A 23170-nucleotide genomic window follows, 5' to 3' on the forward strand; every position below is an offset into this window, starting at 1 on the left:
TATATCGACCTCTTGCTCTATGTTTGGAAATTTTTATGCTATTATTTCCTTGAAGAGATTATTAATCCCTTTGTTTTTACCTTCTTTTCCCTCATCTATTCTGATTATTCTTAGGTTAGCTCTCTGAAAATGGACCCATATTATTCAATGTCAAATTCATGCTGTTGGATATTTTTTTTCTAAAAAACTATGTGTTTGCTTTTGGAGTGATAATTTTCTAGGAGCAAGATTATATTCTCCATTTGGTCTAATCAATTGTTTATACTATGAATTGATGCCTTTATTTCAATGATTGCATCCTTTATTTCTTTTCAACTCTCTTTAAATTCTTTTTGAATGTCCTGTATTATTCCTACAGTTATATTCCTTATTTGATCTTTTGGAGATCTCTGAACTTCTGTGTTATCAGCTTCTGATATTGTAGGCTTGTGGGTGTTCATTGCTCCATTGTTAATCATTTTTCCCATGATTTCAGAAATTTGTGCCTGTCTAGTTTCTTCCATGGGTCACCACAACTTCACTTAGGGTGCTCTGGATCTCGAGTCTGTGGTAATCTCAGTTACCACTACTCCTTTACTGGCTTGTATCGCAAAGTCTCAGACCCAGGGAGTTAATCGAGGCTGCATGATATCATGTGGGTGCCAGACTGGGTGTTTTCCCACGGGGAGCTGCGACTAGGGTATGGTATCTCTTCCACTGCTACTCCTTCACTGGTTTGGACTACAAAATCTTATACCCAGGGCAATTATCAAAGCTGTGCAAGTCCCTGGGGGTGCAGTGCTGGAGTTTCTCCTTTAGGGGGCCACAGTTTCACTTATGGTTGTTTTGTGTGCTGATCAGGAGCTGTCGTAGGCATGGTGAACTTGCTGCTGCTGCTGGCTATATGCCGCCACTGCTACGCCCTTGGCCGTGAGGCTGGCCTATTCCTTTTCTGGTTTTGAGTTCCATTTTGAGTCCCTGGAAGGCATGATAAGTTTGGCCACTGGGAGTTTTATACATTCTTTGTGCTGAAAAAACTGTTGAATTATACCTCGGTGATCTGCAGCTGCTCATTTCAGCTCTTTGTTTACCTTTCTTCTCTGGAGCCTGGTGCTGTGAGGGAAGATAACACCGGCATGGCATCTGCTGCCATAATGCAGGCTGTTTTCTTTTCTGGTCTCTGGTTGTTTTTCTAGTCTTCTTTTTCTCTGTCCCTTGTATTTACTGTTTTTATTTCTCTGCTGATAGTTTTTTCTAGCTATGAAGGGCACTGATTTTGTGGCAATACAGATGGAGTGTTAGCAGGACTCTTAAAACACAGCTTTTCCCAGTCATTATTTTCCCAGAAGTCCTAGATATTTAATTCTGAATAGATTTTCTTTTTTGGTACATATTTTTAAATAATCATTTTAATTTTTTATATGTTTTCATTGGTGCATTATATTTATATATCATAATGGGATAAAAAAAACTTGTGTAGACATAAATGAACACAATGCTTTCAATTTTATTTGTTTTTGTCTAATTTACACCATTATTAATTTTTCAGTATTATTATAATATCATAGAATACATCTAGTAAAACTTCTGCTACACTGGATTTCCTTTTCATTATTATTTGGTGCATTGTAATTTTTCATCATATTGGAGTATAGAGTGACCAAAAATACATGCACGCAATTCTTGTGTCTTTCCCAAAAGGTTCCTCTCCTTGCCTCACACTACTCCTTCATGTCTTTGAGATAGGAATTGGTGGTTTTCTATACATTTGTCTTGTGTTAAATCCACTTCAAATCACTATACTAGCCGGGCGTGGTGGCGCACGCTTGTAATCCCCGCGCTTGGGAGGCGGAGACAGGAGGATCACGCAGGTTCGAAGCCAGCGTTATCTCAACAATTACATTCTTTATGACTTTATTTCCCCTTCTTCCTTCCCTAATTGTCCTTAATTACTTATTTGGAGTCTCTGCTCTTTTATCTGTTACCCTGTTTCCAAATACCACAAGAGAAACCATACATCTATTTGTGTTTTGAGAATGACTAATCTCACTTAGTATAATCACAAGTTTCATCCATTTTCCTGCAAATGACATGATTTTGTTTTTCTTTATTGTTGAGTAAAATTCCATTTTGTGTATATACCAAAGTTTTATGACAAATGCATGTTAATGGACACCTACATTTCTTCCGTAATTTGGCTTTCCTAAATTGTGCTACTATAAATATAAATGTGCTAGTATCGTTATAATATGTTGATATCGATTACTTTGGAAAATTACCGGACATGCTATCACTGGGTCACGTGGTATTTCAAGCTCAAACTTAAGAGTAACCTCCAAGCTGATTTCCATAGTGGCTGTACTAGTTTACAGTCCCACCAACAATGTAATAGTGCTCCTATTTCCATACAACCTCATTAGTATTTATTGTTATTTGTATTATTTTTTAATTTTTATTGTTGCATTTATTATTTGTATTCTTGACAATTTTCATCCTAACTAAAGTTAGATGGAATCTCAGTGCAATTTTTATTTTTCATTTCTCTAATTGCTAATTATGTTGAAAATTTTTTCATGAATTTATTATTTGATTTTCTTCTTTTAAGACGTATCTATTCAGTTTGGTTCCCCATTTTTTATTGATTTTGTTTTGTTTTATTTTTATGTCTTTTAAGCTCTTTGTGTATGATACTATGAATATGAATATGCTAGTATCATTATAATATTCTGATATCAATTCCTTTGGAAAGATTACCAGAAATGCTAGATATTAGACCTTGTTAGATGGGTAAATGCTGAAGATCTTCTCCCATTATATAGGATATCTGTGTAGATTCTTGATAGTTTCCTTTGCTGCACATAATTATTTTTAATTTAATTCCATTTCACTAATTAATCCTTGTTTTATTTTCCTGAGCATTCAGTGTTTTATTAAGGAATTTCAACCTGTTAGTATTGGTCCTATACCCATTTCTAGCAATTTCAAAATTTCTGGTCTAAATTATAGGTCTGTGAAACATCCTAAATTGACTTTTGTGCAGAGTAAGAGGTTATGGTTTCCCATCCAAGTAATAACCAGGCCCGACCCTGCTTAGCTTACAAGATCAGATGACATAGAGTGCATAGGGTTTAATTAAAATCCTGCTATATATAGCCAGCTATAACAACACCATTAATTTATAGGTTATCCTTTCTCTAGTGTGTTTTAGTGCCTTTATGAAATAACAACTAATTATAAATATGAAACTTTGTTTCTTTTTTCTTTATTTTTTTTAATTTGGTGGTAATGGGGTTCCTTGAAATCCTTCTACCTCTGGGCTACACTCCCAGACCTATATTATATATTTTTTAAATTTGGAAACAGGGTCTCTTAAGCCAGCGAGGCTGGTTTCGAACCAGCGCAATCCTTTTGTTTCCGCCTCCCAAGCTCGGAGATTACAAGCCTGTGCCACCATGCCTGGCTGAAACTTTGTTTCTGAGTCTTCTATGCCGTTCTATTGGTCCATGTGTCTGTCTTTGTGCCAATACCATGCTGTTTTCATTACTATCAGTTTATATTATAATATTAAGTCAGGTATTGTGATTCCTCCAGCATAATTTTTGTTGCTAATAATTGATTTCATTATTCTGAGTATTTTGTTATTCTTATATATTTTATAGCTGGATTCTCTAGACCTGTGAAAAATTACCTTGGTATTTTGATAGAAATTGCATTAAACATGTAGATTGTTTTTGAAAGGATGTCTATTATGATTATATGTTTTCTGTCTATCCAGGAGCATGGGAGGTTTCTCCATCTCCTAAAATCTACTTCAGTTTCTTTCTTTAGTGATTTATAATTTTTATTGTACAAGTCGTTTACCTCCTTTTTAAATTTATTTCTAAATATCCTTTTTGAGGTTGTTTTTAATGGAAATACTTTCTTTTTTCTTTTTCAATGAATTCTTTATTGGTGTAAAGGAATGCTTTTGATTTTCATTAGCTGATTTTGCATCCTGATATTTGCTGAAACTATTTTTCATGTCAAGAAGTCTTCTGGCTTAGCTTTTTGGATCTTTTAAGGATCAAGTAATGAGAAAACAAGGATAGTTTCAGTTATTCTTTCCTATTTGTATTCTTTTGATTACTTTTTCCTGTCTTATTGCCAAGGGTAGTGTTTCAATAAGAGTGGACATCCTTGTCTTATTCCTGATCTTAAGGAAAATTCTGTCAGTTTATCCTCAGTCATAAAGATATTGGCCTAGGGATTATATAGTAGACTTTAATATTGAATTAAGTTCCACCTATTTCTAAATTCCTCAGTGATTTATCATGTTGGATTTTTTCAATTGTGTTTTCTGTATCTATTAAAAAATCCTGTGATATTTTCCTTAGCTCTATTAATATGGTGAATTACACTTATTAACTTACATTTGTTGAACCATTCCTGTATGCCTTGGGGATGAAAGCCGCTTGGTCATGGTGAACTATTTTCTTGATGTAGTTTTGAGTGTAATTTGCTAATAGTTTATTCATAATCTTTGCATCTATGTTCATCAGAGATATTGGTCTGTAATTTTCTTTTCTTGTGGTATCATTATTGGATATGGGGAATAAAGTGATACTGGCTTCATAGAATAAGTTTGGTAGCTTTATTTCTTTTTCTATTTCGTGGAATAATTTGAGAAGCATTAGATTTAGTTCTTCTATAAATGTCTTGCAGAATTCATCTGGGGATCTGTCTGGCCTGAATTTTTCTTTAATGGGAGACATTTTATTACTCTTTAGATCTTTGCTTCCTATTGGTATGTTTAGGTTTTCTCTGTTCTCTTGTTCCAAGTTATGTAAGTTGCATAAGTCTAAGAATTTGTCAATTTCCTTTGAGTTTTTGTAATTTTTTGGAGTATAAGTTTTTTTAAATAGTTTCTTTGTTTGTGGTACTGGGAATGGAACCCAGGGGCTTTTCTACCTCTGGGCTATACTCCCAGACCTATTTTATACTTTATTTGGAACAGGGTCTCACTAAGTTTCTGGGAGCCTCACTAAATAGCTGAGGCTGGCTTCAAACCTGTGCAATCCTTCTGTCTCGTCCTCCCAAGTATTGGGAATACAGGCATGCACCACCATGCCCAGCAAAATAGTTTCTAGTAATTATCTAGATTTTCGTATTATCTGTGGTAATATCTTCATTTTAATCTCTTAGCCTTGATTTTGGTATGTTCCCTCCATTTGTTATGTTGGCTAAAAGTTTGATAAACTTATTCATCTTTAAAAAAATGTATTTCTCTTTTCTTGATCTCCTGGATTTTTTTCTGTTTCATTAATGTTTGCTCTGATTTTGATTTTTTCCTGCCTTCTGTTTGTTTCTTATTTTCAAGGCCTTTGGAATACGGCATTAGATTATTTATTTGGGGTGATGATGCTTTTCTTATGTGGGCATTTAATGCAATAAAATTTTTTCTTAACATTACTTTCAGAGTGTCCCATCAATTTTGATATGTTGTGTCTATATTTTCAAGTGATTCTAGAATTCTTAAATTTCTTCCATTTTTCTTCTGTGATCCAGCCTTCATTTAGTAATGCAACATTCATTCACCATGTATATTGTAGTTATTTTTGATCTTCTCATTGTTGATTTTTACTTTTAGTCTATTGTGATCAGAAAGGATGCAAGAAATTATATTATTTTTCAAAAATTCTGTTGGTGCTAGTTTTGTGGCCTAAAATATAATTTTGAAGAAGCTTTTATGAATAGCTAAAACATATGTGAATTCAGCTGTTGTTGGATGAAATATTTTTAAAATGTCAGATTCAATTCATTTATAGTGTTCTTTAGGTCTAAGTCATCTTCAATAAACTTTTGTTTGGCCAACTGATTTAATGATGTGAGAGGTGTGTTGATGTCTTTTAGGATCATTGTATTGGCATTTATCTTGGTATTCAAGTAAAAAATATTTTGTTTTACATAGGTAGGTACAGCAATATTTAAGGCATAAATATTTAATATGGTTATACCTTTATTTTGGTAATAACTTTTATCAGAAAGAAGTGTCAATCTTTGCTTCTTCTGGCAAGTTTTTTCTTGAAGTCTACTGTTTCAGATATGGGGTGGCCACCCCTGCTTTTCTTCTGTCTCCATTTGCATGGAAAAATGTTTTCATCCTTATGCTTCAGCTTGTGAATCTCTTTCCCTTTAAAGTGTATTTCTTACAAGCATCATATAGTTGGATTATGAATTTTAATAGTTTGTTATTCAATGTCTTTAAATTGAGGGGTTGATACCATTGATGTTCAGTGTTATTAAGGAGAGATGATTTTTGTTTTCCATCATTTTGAATTATGTTTTTTCTTTGAGACAATACTAGGTATCATCTGTTTAGTTGCTCATCAGGTGATATGCATCCTTTTCTTGTTCCAATATATATTTTTAATTTTCTCCTTTGTGTGTTTCCTCAAGTGTTGGTTTGGTTATCATGAATTCCTTTAGCTTCTGTTTATCTTGGGAAATTATTATTTCTCCATCAATTTTGAAGAATGGTTTTACTGAATATAGCAGTCTTGTTTGGAAGTTGTTTCTCTAATGACTTGAAGTACATCACTCCATGCCTTCTTGGATTTCAGTACTTGGACTGAGAAATCTGGAGAGATTTTTATCATGTTACAGTTAAAATACTATATTTGAAATGAATATTTATTCCCAATGGTAAGATGCAAAGTAAAACATGCTCTTTTTACTTTTAGATATTAAATTTGTTAATTTCCCATAGGATGGTAGTTCTTTCTAGTAATCTTTTCTTTTTTATTCATTTTTTGAATTAAAATTTTAAAACATAAAGAATATCATGATATCCATATGCCAACTAGCAAAAATATATGATTACCATGTACTTTCATATTAATGACTGAATATAGAGTTGGTGTCCTTTTACCCACCTCCAGATCCAATTCCCAACTTTTCCATGCATAAGGGACAGCAGTCATGAATTTATTGTGTCTCCTTAACATGTAATTAAATGAACATACTTATTATCAAATTTAACACTTAAAAAGTTATTATTATCACTCAGAATTATGTGAAACCTAGTTTTATGGACTTACAGAAAGGTAGTTATATATAACTGGTTTTTGGAATTCATTATCTGAATGTATAACATTTTACATTAGGGTTTGTACAGCTTTTTATAAGAAAATTATGAAAGTAAACCTTGTACCCATTTTTGGTCAGAGATGTGAGAGATACTTATAAGTAGTAGATTTATCTAGTGAAGATATAAACAATTATAATTTTACTACTTTTAACTAAATTACTTTTAATAAAACTAATTTTGTCAGTTTATACTTATAGTACTATTATTTTCTTCACCAATCTTTAATATAATAAAAAGTTGTTCAAAATGGCATTCTACATCTGAGCTACATCCCCATATCCCCAGCTTACTTTTTTTTTTATTAAACAGAGTCATACCACATTGCTGTCGGTCTTGGTAAGTTTTTCAGGACAGCTTCAAACCTCTGATCCTCCTGTCTCAGACTCTAAATACTGGAATTTCAAGTGTATGACACCACGCCCAGCTTAATCAGAAGTTTTATTATTGTTGATCACATTGTTTTGAAAGGGTATTATACTATTCTTTCAATTTCTATCTCCCTGAATACTATTAGAACTAAGAATTATTACAAGTAAGTACTGATCATTTGTAAATAACACTTTAGAAGGGTATAGTAGCACATGTAATCCCTGTACTTGGGAGACTGAGACAGGAGAATCACAGGTTTTAAGATGGTCTCAGAAATTTAGCAAGACCCTCAGCAACTTATCAAGACCCTGTTTCAAAGTAAAAAAGTAGAGTAGGCTGGGGATATAGGTTGGACATTGATTGCTCCTGAGTTTAATCCTCAGCACCACATCCCAAAACACCCATTTATTAGCCCTTAATAGGTGTGTGTGTATTTTTCTTATAGATTTGTAAGAATATGTATCTGGGATATATACCTTCTGTAAATTATACTGTTTGAAAGCAGTATTTCCTAATCTATATATTGTTTCTGTGTTATTTCATAAAGATTTTTTAAAATACCCAGGTGTGATAACTCATACCAGTAATTACAATACTTGGGAGACTGACAGGAAGATCTCAAGGTTATAACTAAACTCAGTAATTTAATGAGATTCTCAGTAATTTAGCAAGACCTTGTTTTAAACAAAATGGGATAGAGCATAGTTAAGAGGTAGAATACCCCAGGGCTCAATCTCCAGTACCAAAAATAAAGGGAAAAAAAAGATTTTTGAAATAAATGACCTAGCTGGACATAATAGTGCACACCGGTAGTCTTAGTATGTGGGAGGATGAGACAAGAGGATTGCAGGTTGAAGACAGCCTCAGCAATTCAACAAGACTCTCAGCAAGCTAGCACAGATCTCTTTCAAATAAAACAAAACAAAACAAAAAAACATAGCGGGGCATGGTGGCGCACGCTGGTAAACCCCACACTTGGGAGGCTGAGACAGGAGGATCGCAAGGGTTCGAAGCCAGCCTCAGCTACTTAGTGAGGCTCTCAGCAACTTAGTGAGACCCTGTTTCAAAATAAAATATAAAAAAAAGTCTGAGAGTATAGCCCGGATGCAGAAAGCCTCTGAGTTCCACCCCCAGTACCACAAAAAAAAGAAACAAAAGAAACAAACAAAAAAAAAAAAAAAAAAACATAAGATCTAGTATGTAACTCAGAGGTAGAATGCCCCTGGGTTAAATCTCTACTACCACATACACACAAAAGAAATGACCTATTAAAATTTGTAAAACTTTTTCTTTTGTGGCTTATTCTTTTTGTTTTAAGACATCCTTATATTTACAATTATCCTCTATTTTTCCTATATCTTTTAGAGTTTTGATTTTGACATTTATCTTTCTGCCTTGTATAAGGAAAGGGTAAGAATCTAATTTTTAAAATATAGCCAGGCATGGTGGATCACACCTATAATCCCAGTACTTGAGTAGCTGAAAGAGGAGGAACATAGTTTTGAAGCTAGCCTCAGCAACTTAGTGAAACCCCCAGATACTCTGGGCAGCCCTGTTCCAAAACAGTGTTTTTGAAGTTGGGAATGGTGGTGTATTCTTGTGGTCCCAGCATTCAGGAGATTGAAACCGAAGGATTGCAATTCACAGACAGCCTCAACTAATTAGCAAGGTCCTTGCAACTCAGTAAGACCCTGTTTCAAAAATAAAAAGACTAAAAAATAGGGCTTGGGGGTGTCGCTCAGAGGTACAATGCCGCTGGGTTACATCACCAGTACTGCCAAAAAAAGATTTTTTTTTTTAATTTGGGACTATAGCTCAGTTGTAGAATGCCCCTGGTGTTCAGTCTCTAGTACGATAAAAAAATTTGAATGTCTGTGTGTGTATGTGTGTGTGTGTGTGTGTGTGTGTGTGTGTGTATGTGTATGTGTGTGTTTGTGCTTGAGTATCACATAGTATCCACAATTAGTAATACTTTAATCATTCCTTTTTCATTGATATTTTCAAAAGTTTCATAATAATATCAGGCTAATTTATTTTATTTTATTTTATTTTGGTGAATTGTGGTCATACATATAAATGGAGTACAAAACGGTAGAGGCATATATGCCCACATTACTCATTTATCCTTTTCCCAATTCCCACCCATTCCCTTCTGCCTCCCTGCTTCTCATGTTTGGCTTAGTGATTGACTTTGATATGTTTGAATATACATCATGTACATTAGGGTTATTTGTTTTCTTATTGCTGTTTCTTGAGTTTTCTGTATATTTTAGATATAAGAACCCTATTGGAGAAATGACTGGAAAATTTTTATTCCATTCTGTCAGCTCTCTGTTGAGGTCCTTTGCTTTACAGGAGCTCTACAGTTTAATGCAATCCAATGTACTGATACTACTTTTAGTTTCTTGTGCCTTTTGGGTCTTGTTGAGAAAGTTTTTACCTGTGTCTATGTGTTGCGGTGTTGAACTTGTCTTCTTCAGGGAATTGCAAGGTCTCTGGTGAAATTTCCAAGTCTTCAAACCATCTTGAAATGACTCTTCATAATTTGGATTGATTGTTTTCTTTTTGTTGGTTAAGTTGGCTAGTAGTTTACCTATCTTGTTAATTTTTTTGAGGATCTAGCTTTTTGTTTTCTTGTTTTCTGTATTTTTATTTACTTCATTGATTTCTGCTCTGATTTTAATAATATACTATCTTTGACTGGTTTTGGGGTTATACTGTTCCTGGTTTACAAGGGCTTTGGGTGTGTCATTAGGTTACTTATTTGGTGATTTTCTGTTCTCCTTATGTGAGCACTTAGTGCTATGACTTTTCCTCTCAATACTACCTTCAAGGTATCCCAGAGATTTTGATATGTTGTATCTATATTTTTGTTTGTTTCTAGGAATTTCTTAATTTCACTCTTTAATTTTATGCCCCATTCCTTGTTCAGCAGTGTGCTTTGTTCAATCTCCACATGTTTATGTGGTTACTCTGGGTCTTTTTATCTTTGATTTCTAGTTTTATTCCATTGTGGTCTGAAAATACACAGGGAAGTATGTCACATTTTTTTAATTTGCTAGTGCTCACTTTGTGGCCCATGTGATGATCTCTTTAGGAGAAGGTTTTGTGAGCAGCTGAGAAAAATGTGAACTCTGCTGTAGTTAAGTGGAATATTGTGTATGTGTCTAATAGTTTCATTTTGTTAATGTGTTCTTTAGTTCTGAGGCATCTTTACTGAACTTTTGTTTAGAAGATTGGTCTAGCAGTATAAGAACAGTGTTGAAGTCTCCCAGTATTATTTTATTGGGATTATTTTTTACTTAATGATGCCACAGAGTTTTATTTATGAAAGTAGCTGCACCTATGTTTGGGGCATAAATGTTGACTATCTTTATTTCCTCTTGCTGTATTTTTATCAGTAAGAAATGACCTGCTTTAGCATGCACAGAGAAATATCGCAGAAAATATAAATCAGACGCTTCTCTTAATCAGCAATAACTAGGAGGAAAAGGGCAACAGGAAGAGGTTGAGCTATAGAAAGGGCCCTATAGTGAAGCAACTAATGTGACCAATCAGAGGGTATGTAATACTGGAGGACAAAGCCTCTTTAAAACGCAGGAGGTACATAAACAAATGTATCAAAGTAAATCACCAAAGAAGTGTGGGATGGAGGGAGGGGGAGGGAATGGGATGGGGGCTGGAGGAGGGCTAATTGGATGATGTGTGCTTGTATATCCTCTCAAGTCTTGTACTCCAATGTGATTGATATATGACTACAATGCACCAATTTAAAAAATAAATTAATTAAAAAAATAAAATTATATATATATATATATATATATATATATATATATATATATATTGGTAAAAAAAAAGAAATGACCTGCTTTGTCTCTTCTGATAAGCTCAGGGTTTAACTTGTCTGATATCACAGTTGCTACTCCTTCTTGTCTTTGAGTTCCATTGGCAAGGATTACCCATCTCCAGTTTTTTAGTTTGTTAATTTCTTTAATTTTAAGGTGTGTTTCTTGCAGGCTCAAATACATGCATTTTAATCCATTTTGCCACCTTATGTCTTATTGACGATTCGAGGCCATTTATGTTCAGTATGATTATTGAGAGATGACTTTTAACTTCTAATATTTTGAGTTTTAACTTCTGTTTGAAGTAGTGTTTTTTCTTTGCTTAGTTGTTTTCTTTATGGAAATGATTGTTTCTCTGGTTCTGGTGTGTATTACTTATTTCTCATTGCTGTTAATTTCTTTAATTATTTTCTCTAGTGCTGATTTGGAAGACATAAATTCTTTCAGCTTTTGTTTTTCATGGAAGATTTGTATTTCCCCATCCAATTTAAGAGATAGTTTTGCTGGGTAGGAAATTTGGGGCTGCAATTTGCTTATTTTTTTTTCAGAGTTTGGAATATGTTACTCCAGGCCCTCTTGGTTTTTATGACTTGGTTTGGGAAATCTGTAGTAAAAAATCTAATTGATTTGTCTCTTAATGTCACTTGGTCTTTTGCTTTTCTTGCCCTTAAGATTCTTTTCTTGTCTTCTACATTATTCAGCTTGACTATTATGTGGCATGGTGAAACTTTTTCTGATTGTGTCTAAACAGAGTTTTAAAAGTTTTCTGTACCTGTGTAATGACCTATTTTTCTATGTTTGGATATTTTTCTGATATTATTTCTTTGTAGAGATTGTTGATCCCTTTGGTATTACCTTCTATTCCCTCTCTAATGCCTACTATATTTACATTAGCTCCTTTAAGATGGCCCTCATTTCTCTTTCATATCTAATTAATGCTGACAAAAAGTCTTTTCTAAATTATATACTAATCATTTTTGGAGTAATAATCTTCTAAAAGTGAGATTCTATTCTCCATGTTGACTAATAGTTTATATTATATAAACTAATAGTTTATATTATATTATAGTTTATATTGATGTCTTCATTTCAATGATTGGATTCTTTATTTCTTTCAAGCTCTCTAAATTCTTTTCGGAAATCCTGTGTCATTTCTAATGTTAAATTTTTGTTTTGCTGGGCATGGTGGTGCATTTTTTTTTATCCAAGTACTTGGGAGGCTAACAGAGGAGGATTGTGGATTGCAAACAGCCTCAGATATTTAGTGAGGCCTTCTGCACCTTATAAAGTTGGAATGTGGCTATAGCTTGGATGCAAAATCCTCCAGGATTCCATCTCCAGTATCAAAAAAATGCTTTTTTAAAATATTTGTCCTTCTGGTGAACTTTGCAATTCTGTATTGTCAGGTTCTGTTATTGTGGGGACATGGGAGCTTATTGCTCCCTTGCTCTTTTTTCTTTCTGGTGATTGCAGGTTTCTTAAGTTTGTATATTTCTTGCTTTTGACAGCTTTCTCTCACTCTGTAGGTGTCACCTGGTATATACAAGGGCAAGATGTTTTGTATTCAATGGTGAAGTTTGAGTAAAAAGGAATGTGATGAAGTAGTAAATCTAAGAAAAAATAAAGTAGCAGGTAGGATCAAATAAAATTATAGTTTGAGTTTGGCAATGTTAAATATAGCAGAGATAAAACACAGTGAACATATAATAGGATTCTAGTAACCAATGTAGAGTATTTAGTATAGTGATTTGAAGTGGATTTAACACAAGACAAAAAAAGAGAGACTGGATATGTATGAGGGAAGAAACTTGTAAAAGGAGTGGAGAAGAGAGAAAACAAGCACACACATGAAAAAAATAACATAAAAAAGCAAATCACAAACAAAATAACAATCCAACAAATATATGATACTCAGCCAAATTGCCCTCTGCAGTCGTTATGAGCCTTCATGTATTCTTTCAGCCATTTAAGGTTCACATTCTATGATAGTTTCTTCAGAATTTTCCAAGCACTCTCATTTGCTCTGTAACCTGTAGTAATGATGTCAGTTTATATCTCTGCTTTTTTACTTCCTTCATTTATTGCTATTCTGGGCTGTTGTCTATCTCTATAAAGGTGCTGACTGCCACAAGCACCATTTTTGCTGCAAGCCTGAGTCTCTGAGTGCTCAAAAAGGAACTGTCTCTGAGATTTTCTCAGACTATGCAGAAGGCTGGTTTAGTGTCAAGGGATTTAGTGTCAAGGGCAGGTCTCTACACTTTCCACCAAAGCTGAGCCCTTGTCTCTTCTGGCCTGTATATATGGTGGGTGTAGCTGGGACCAGACACAGTGTATATGTAGAAGTCTGAGTTCTCCACAGCTAGGATTGTGTTGGTGTGACTTCTCCCCAGTCACCAAGATTGGGTAGTCTGTGGCAATCTCTGGAGGCACTATTAAAAGCTATGAGCACTGGGGATTGTTGGCCTTTTAGTCTGATTGGCTTTGGACGCTGTCTACTAATCCTTGCCTCTACTGTGTTAATAGCAAGCTGCACTCTCACCTTTAACAGGGTGAACCCTATGAGTTTATTGCTTGCTATGCAAGTTCCTACAGCTATGCAGGGTTGTCTTCCTCTGGGACAACTGGTTCACATAATGTATTGTTGAACACTCATGGATCTCAGCTGCCAGTGTTGAAAGTCATAGCTGGAGTCCAGACAGGGGGTGTGAATGGGGGAGGGCAACTGCTTATAATTCCAATGAGCTGCAGCAGCTTACTTCAAGTCAGGACATTGCCTTTTTCCTGGGTTTTCTGAACATTAAACTGCCAGCCATTCTGGTGATGTGAGGGAAGATAACATTGCTGTGGCCACCATAGCCCAGATGGCTGTAGCCACTGGAGGAAGGCGGGGTACTTTTCTACTCTCTGATCTGCCTTCTAGCCTTGTTTCCATTGCATGTTAATTGTCGATGTTCTGTTCAAAATTTTTCTCATCTCTTTTTTCAAGATGCTGTTTTCAGGGCAATAGAGATCTAGTGTCAGCAGGACTGGTACATGCTGTTTCCCTCCATTACCAACTTTTGTGAAGTCACCTGCCCGACTATTTTAAATAAAATCCCAGATCTTGTGCCAATTAATGCTTCTTTACCTGAGAACAATGTTATCATTGCCATATTATAAAATCCTTAGTTTTATATATTTTATTTATTTATTTATTTATTTATTTATTTATTTAATTTATTTGGTGGTACTGGGGTTTCTGGAAACCCTTCTACCTCTGGGCTACACTCCCAGACCTATTTTATATTTTATTTGGAAACAGGGTCTCTTAAGCCAGCTTTGCTGGCTTCAAACCTGCGTGAGCCTCCTGTATATGTCTCCCAAGCGCGGGGATTACAAGCGTGTGCCACCATGCCCAGCGCATAAAATCGTTAATCCAATACTGAAATCAGATTTAAATTTTCAAATTGGCCCAATTTTTTCCTTTTAATTTAGTTTAGGATGGAAAAGAGGTGAAAGTCATTATATGGCATTTGTTCACTTTTATTTAGTCATCTGTCTCCCTTATCTTTTTAAGCCAACAGAATAACTTACATTCAGCCTCCTGAATGATTGCCTACTGGGGGGCTTTCAATTTGATTCTTATTGGTCTTCTGTAAACCTTACTAGAAATAGTAGATAGATTAGATTTGGTTCCTAATTTTTTTATTAATTTGTTGTATTGCTGTGGATAGAATCCACTAGTGTTCTACCGCTAAACTACACCCCAGCCTTTTTATTATTTATTTTTGTTGTTTTGTTTTGAAACAGAGTCTCACTACGTTACCATGTCCTGACATCAAACCTACAATTTTCTTCCATGTACTTGGACAACAGGCATGCACCACGACAATTTTCTTTTTCTTTTTCTTTTTCTTTTTTTTTTTGGAGGTACTGGGGATGGATCTCAGGGGCATTCTACCTTCAGGAAACATCCCTAGCCCTATTTTTTTTTTTACTTCTTTTTAAGCACAGACGTACTGAGTGGAAAAGGGCCTCACTAAGCATCAATTTTCTTTTCTTTACCATAACACATTATAATATTTGTTGTGTATTTATTGCATTATATTTTGAAGTACACAATGTCCATATGTCTCCATTTGTGATGCAGAAATTGAACAGTGCATTCCGACGCTGTAAATCAGTAGTCTTTATTATAAACTTCCCCTACCACCTTTCACCCTAGGTTTTTTTCTTTTAACAATTTTTTATTGAACATCAACAGTATACATTTAAACAATATTTGGTGGCCTCTCCCCCCGCCCCTGTTTTCCCTTCCCCCCTCCCACCAATGGTTGTCCAGGTTAAGCATGTCATATTCATAATTTTACACATATTCAGATGTAGACCCTCATTAATCAAGATAAGCCTTCCTCCTCTCCTATCTTTCCATTCAAACTTTGCTGATATTTCCCCTCCATTATCTGGAGTCTCACTGGTATCCTCTGTGCTTTTTAGTTTGGGCATAGTAGAGGAAACATATGTACCTTCTCCTTCTGCTTGGCTGATCTCACATAACATAATGTTCTCCAGGGCTTTCTATCTTCTTGCGAATGATATAATTTTGTTCTTCTTTATGGCTGAATAGAATTCCATTGTGTGTATTTCCCACAGTTTTGCTATCCATTCATCTGTTGATGGAGATCTGGGTTGGTTCCATATTTTGGCTATTAAGAATTATGATGCTATGAACATAGGTATACATATGTTGCTGTAATTCTCTGAATTCAACCCCTTTGGAAAGATACCCAGGAGTGGTATAGCTGGATCATATGGTGGATCTATTCCCACTTTTCTTAGGAATCTCCACACAGATCTCCATAGTGGCTGAAATATTTTGCATTCCCACCAACATTGTAAGACAGTTCATCTTTCCCCACATCCTCGCCAGCATTTGTTGTTATTTGATTTCTTTATGCTTGCCACTCTGTCTGGGGTTAGATGGAATCTCAGTGTAGTTTTGATTTGCATCTCCCTGATGGCCAGTGATGTAGAACTGATACTAGAACTGAGTCTCAGGCTGCTGGGCGGGCGAGAACTCCCAGCCGTGGGCCAGGGGTGTGGGATAGGTGCACAAGTGTCCAGGGGCACATGCGCTGCGCAGTGTCCAGCAATGGTCTCTGCCTCCCGCGGGGCGTAGAAGCTGGGGTCCCAAGGAGATTTCATGGGTGCATAGAGCTTTTGCCCCCTGGAAAGCAGGCCTCTGGCAAGGTGGATGTCTGGGCTCCAGTGGGGGGGCATGGGCTAGACACACAAGGTAGGCTCTGATTTAGGGGTGGCGGTGGCGCTGGTACTGACTAACTAGTGGGGGTCCGGGGTGCAGACAGGGTGCACGTGGACAGTGCTGGGTTCTGAGGTGTGGGACAGATGCCCTGGGCCAGTGCTGGGCCTGGGGTGCATGCTAGGACCCACACTTTCACTGGACGCACTCAGGTACCTGGCTTCCTTGGTTCAGGCGTCCGTGGAAGTCCCTGTGCTGTTGTGATCCAGTCGCTGGTGAGCACACAGAATTCTGACATGGGTGCTGCTCACTGCTTAAGATGAGGCCCTATGTCCGTTTTCATTCTCGGATTATCTTGCCACGGTGATTTCAGACAGGGTTCGGGAGTGCAGATTGGGCAGGCAGGCAGCCCGCTCAGGCATCCCGCCAGTGGGCGTCCTGATTGTATCTGCAGCAGGTCTGGTGCCTGATCTTTTTTTTTTTTTTTTTTTTTCTTCTTCTTCTTCTTCTTCTTCTTCTTCTTCTTCTTCTTCTTCTTCTTCTTCTTCTTCTTCTTCTTCTTCTTCTTCTTCTTCAAGTTCAGGGTTTCCGCCGAGGTACCTGGATCTGTTTTGGTTCCTGGGATGTATTCAATTTGTTGATTAAGACACTGCTTTCTAAGTAGTTGAACTTTATTTGTTTCAGTGTTGTGTCCCTCAGTTGCCATTTTGAATCTCCTCATCCTAGATTTTAACATCTGTGGATTAGATGCATGGATCTGTTCTTTTATTACAATCTAAAAGTTGTTGATTTTCTTTCTTTCTTTCTTTCTTTCTTTCTTTCTTCTTTCTTTCTTTCTTTTCTTCCTTCCTTTCTTTCTTTTTTTTTTTTTTGCGGTACTGGGGATGGAACTCAGGGGCATTCTAACTTCAAGCTACAACCTCAGCCCTATTTCTTATTCTTTATTTCAAAACAGGGTCTCACTGAGTTGCAAAAGGCCTCACTAAGTAACTGAGGCTGGCCGAGAACCATGATCCTCCTGTCTCAGCCTCCCAAATGTTGGGGTTACAAATATGCGACACTATGCCTGGCATGGTGTTGATTTTCTAATTCAGTAATTCCCTCTGCACTTACTAGTTATAATTCTTTGTAAAGAATTTCTTTTTTTGACTGTCTAATTACTCTAAAATATAATTTATTTGGGAAAGACAGAATAAGTGACTATTTCTAAGTTTTATGCATCAATATTTATAATAATGAATTGATCGTATAACAATATCTTATATTGACCAATGAAGTTTTTGCCTTTTAAATATTACAACAAGAATACTTTTTCAAATGGCAGGCACAGTCGGGCATGGTGGTGCATGCATGTAATCCCTGTGCTTAGGAGACTGAGACAGGAGGATTGCACAGGTTCAAAGCCAGACTCATCTACTTAGTGAGGCTCTCAGAAACTTAGTGAGACCCTATTTTCAAATAAAATATAAAAAAGGCCTGGGAGTATAGCCTGGAGGTAGAAAGCCTCTGGGTTCCACCCCTAGTACCATAAAAAATAAAATAAAATAAAATAAAATAAAATAAAATAAAATGACAGGCACAGTGATGCACACTAATAATCTCAGCATTTAGGAGAATGAGACAGGAAGATCACAGGTTTCAGGCCAGCTGTAGCAACATATTGAGACTTTTTGCAACTTAGAAAGTCTCTATTTGAAAATAATAAAAGGCTAGGGACATATATTGAAGGTATAATGTGCCCGTATTTAATTTCTATTACCAAAAATTACCTTGTAAATAATTTATGTGTTTTAATCAATTTTACGCATTTTGACAATCAAAATTTTTCTTCTTTAGCTACTGGAAGCATTTTGTTTAGTCCCATGTATATTTTAATATGACCAGTTAGACTTTGCTAGTTTTCTTAATCTGGCACAATTAGATATTCTAAGTTTAGTTTTTAATTTACTCTAGCACAATTAGTCTGTTTAATTTTTCATTCCTTCTCAAAACTGGACATTTCCTTGTTAATGGCAATAAACTATTGCAAGCACAATACAGTGATAGTCCAATCACAGCTGCAGCGCGTCATATGGCACTTTGCTGAAGCAGATGACTACTTCCTCATTACCATGGTATGGTTTTGGGGAATGCATTCTTTTCTATCTCAAACACCCTTTTCCCTTGAATAGAAACAGTATATATTTATATAAACATTGTGCCTCTATATATACAGTTACATGTAGTTTTTAAAGAGTTTTAGACAATTTGTATCCCATAACAGCATTATATGATACACTACATTAACCCTATTGTGTTGTTCATACTGAAAGAACAGAGGTCTAGAAGTTTTGACCCCAGATGGTGGGAGGAAAAACACAAAAATCTAATAACCTGCCACGTCTTTAAATCTTTTGGAAGTTCTGTGTTCAGAGTGCACCAATATATTCCATCCAAATAAAAGATTTAGTTTTGAAACTTGAACATACTAACACAAAAATGGGTCAGAATTCTTATTTAATTTCTGGAGAAAACATATCTCATACCTCCAATATTGCTCTGGCCCTATGTAAAGTAATGTGAAATGCTGCCTGCTCTGGGATGGGCTCCCAGAAAAAAAGACTGTGATAAGTCTAAGCAGTAGGGCCATTAGCCTTTCTACTTCAGCCACATCTACTGTAGTTTATTATTATTATTATTATTATTATTATTATTATTATTATTTTACTGGGGATTAAACCCAGAGGCATTCTACCTCCAAGTTAAAACCCCAATGTTGGTCACTTTTATTTCTTATTAAGAAACAAGGCCTCACAAAGATGCAGAGGGCCTCACTAAGTTTCTGAGGCTAACTTCAAACCGGCAGTCCTTCTGTCTCAGTCTCCCAAGTACTGGGATTACAAGTGTACACCACCATGCCTGGCTCACTATAGCCTATTACACTTGAAGTATTATTGGTGCAGAAAGATGCTGTGTGATATTTGTCACAAACTTTCAACAAAACCCATGGACATAAGGTCTTAAGCCTTTTAAAATACAGTTCCTACATGTGTAAAATTATGAATAAGACATGGTTAACCTGGACAACCATTGGTGGGGGGGGGATAGGGGTGGGGGGGAGGGCACCAAATTTAGTGTAAATGTATACTATTTATGTTCAATAAAAGAAATTGTTATTAAAAAATAAAATAAAATAAAATAAAATAAAATACAGTTCCTAGTATTCTACTGAGCTTTAGAATTGTACTGGAGAATGGAAGACTTGACCATGTGGAGAGAACTTATCCATCATCAAATGAGTCATTTTCACCTTCCAAGGCAATTTCTGGGGTAGCACATTCCCCAAAATCAATTTTAATATAAACATAGTACATCTGGAATTGAGCAGTAAATGACAGGAGTACACAAGCACACTGTATATGAAGGTAGTTCACACACCCCCATAGCACATAATTGTATAATACCTCTCCCTCTGTTCAATTTATTACTGTATGAGATTAACATATGACCATCTGAAGGAGGAAGAAAAAGTCTGACACTGGTTTATAGATGAGGCAGCCCTATATATACATGAGATGTAAACAATATGACAGTTATATTACAATCTCAGCAACAGTGGCTTAGAAAGTGAATGGTAAGAAAAATTCTCCCAATTTTCAGGGCTCTAGATGTTGCAGCTGGTCATTCACTTTGTTTGTAAATAGAAATGATAGGTTAAAAATGTCCAGATGATAATCAGCCTGGAAATAAAAATGTGGAAAACTAAACACAAGAAGGCCTCATTTGCCAGATGTGGATACACATATAGGTGGGCAAGAAATATAGAGACCTTTGTATTATCTATTAACACCTAGAACAGAGCATCTGCCATAAAAGAACTCCTAAAACTTGGTAGACAAAACAACATTTTACCAGTTGAAAACAGCCAGCCTCTGTCATCAGGCAGTCCAGTGCTGTCACAATGAGCAAAGTAGCCATGGTAACAGAGACAGACTACACAGGAGTCCAGCATCCTATATTCATTTGTACTAAGATTGATCTATTCACTGCCACTGGCAAATGTCCAAATTTTATGTAATACAAATCCAAACTGAGCTCATAATACAGTATAATTCCTTGAGAACACCAACTGTTTCCTTAGTGGCAAATTTATTGGAAAGGTTAACAGTTTGTATTCCAAGTATAAATTGTCTTTCCAGTATTCAAGGCTCCAGCTGGCATCATAGTGCAGAGGATTACAGATATTTTGGTCTAGCATAAGTTCTCATATAATATTGCATCAGATCAGTGGAACCATTTCACAGGAATGGTAATGTGGAAGTAGGTCAAGGCAATAGGATCCATTAATCATATTATATGGTACATTACCTAGAAGCTACTACACAGAAAGTGTTATAAAATTATTTGAAGAAGCAGCAAATCACCAGATCTGAGGCAATATTCAAAGACATGGTACATTTTCTTCTATAGAAAAAAATACAAAGGTGTGGTAGCATGAGAGTAGTTGATCAATGGGATCAGCTAGATGAGCAAAAGCTGTTCACTAATGTCTTAGTATAGATGGTAAGCAGACTCAGGGATATTCAGGAACATGAAAGGGAGTAGCCTCATTTTCAACCACAATACATTCTCATAATTCTTCATAGAGTAGAAGCAGAAAAAAATTTACTGAGCAGTGAGTGAGTTTCTGAAAGTGTCAAGAACGTAGTTTCAGAATCAGGAAGGAACAAAAGAAGAGGAGTTGAAGGGAAAGGAGACACAGACATTGTCAATTTTGTGTTTGCTCAAAATACAGAAAGTGATTGGACTGGGGAGGAAATAGGGGTGGTATTAGGCCTGGTTGCTGGTGCTGCTGCTGTTGCTGTCAGGGAGAATAAAAAGTGAGATACCTGTCTTTTCTTGCTCTGAAATACTGAAGGCCTGAGCCCAGGATAACAGTGTAAACCTTAGTCTAAATCTTCCTTCTCCTTCAAACCTACATTCTTTCTCCCAAGATCAACAGCAAGGATTGTTGTAGTTTCTCCTGTGACTTATTCTGGAGCCAGATGGAAGGGTAAGTACCTGCCAGAAATGGTTAAGTCAGAGTCTGGCTTCTCAGTTTGCAAGATGTGGCATTGAGTGCAGAGTGGGGGACTGGGAGTGTGATCAGTGTCATTAGATGCATTTCTCATGGTGAAATGTGTGTTTTAAATGCAGAAAGTACCCATACATGAAGGAAAGTGTTAAGTAGTATCCCAATTAAGATCCTCATTGAATTGTAACTAATTCATATATGATTATGCTGAGCATATAAAGATCACCTTTAAACATTGCCACTCAGAAATAGTTAACATGTTATGTTACTTCCATCCCTGACTATAACTACATAAATGGATTTACTATGTTCCTGTAATAGTTTTATTATGAAAATAGAATTGTTTTAAAGTAGTTTATGACTTGCTTAAAAAGGGTATTTCATTGATTTGAGAAAAATTGGAGAATTCAGAAAAATACATATAAGAGAATCCAAATCACACACACAAAAAAAAATGCTTTAACCAAAATAATCTTTAGAGCATTCTTGTGCTAGTATACTTTTGTTGCTTTTACTAGACAGATAAATATACACACATATATTTACAGAAAATTATATGTGAAAACATACTATTTTCATTTCTATAATAAAACCAAGCTGCATATATATTTGGGGTATTGATATTTAAAATACATTTATTTATATTAGAAAATTGCTGGGAGACATGTATACACACACAAATGTTAATCAAAACACCAGGAAACAATCTCTTTTAATCTTTAAAAACAAGTATTCTTTTTATCTATTTATACATATATGCAGTTATTATTAAACCTAACTCTTTTCTTTTTTAATTTTTTTTAATTTAATTTTTATTTTTAATGGAACATATTGAGAGTGGTGTACATTTAGATTGTTCTTCAAACCCTTCTCCCTCCTTTTCCCTCCCCCCAATAGAGAGTGTCCAGTTTAATCATGTTGTATTTATGCTATTACACATATTCGTATGTAGCTCCTCCATTGAACAACCTCAGCTTTCTTCCTCTCCTATCCTTCCATTCAAGCTTTGTTGAGATTTCCCCTCCATCATCTGGAATCCCTCTTGTACTACCACTACTCCCTAGCTTGAACATATTAGAGAAAACATATGCCCCTTCTATTTTGGTGCTTGACTAATCTCACTTAACATAAGGTTCTCTAGTTCCTTCCATCTTCTTGCAAATGCTATTTTTTTCTCTATAGCTGAATAGAATTCCATTGTGTGTATTTCCCATAATTTTGCAATCCACTCATCTGTTGAAGGAGATCTAAGTTGGTTCCATATTTTGGCTATTACAAACTGTGCTGCTATGAACATGGAATGCATATGTTAACATAGTTCTCTGATTTCAACCCCTTTGGAAAGATACCCAAGAGTGGTATAGCTGGATCAAATGGTGGATCTATTCCCAGTATTCTAAGGAATCTCCATAATGATCTCCATACTGGCTGAACTACTTTGTATTCCCACCAACAGTGCAAAAGAGCTCCTTTTCCCCCACATTCTCACCAGCAATTGTTGTTTGATTTCTTTATGTTTGCCACTCTGATTAGGGTTAGATGGAATATCAGCGTAGTTT

Source organism: Muscardinus avellanarius (genome assembly GCF_963383645.1).
Source record: "Muscardinus avellanarius genome assembly, chromosome: X".
In the NCBI taxonomy this organism is placed as follows: Eukaryota; Metazoa; Chordata; class Mammalia; order Rodentia; family Gliridae; genus Muscardinus; species Muscardinus avellanarius.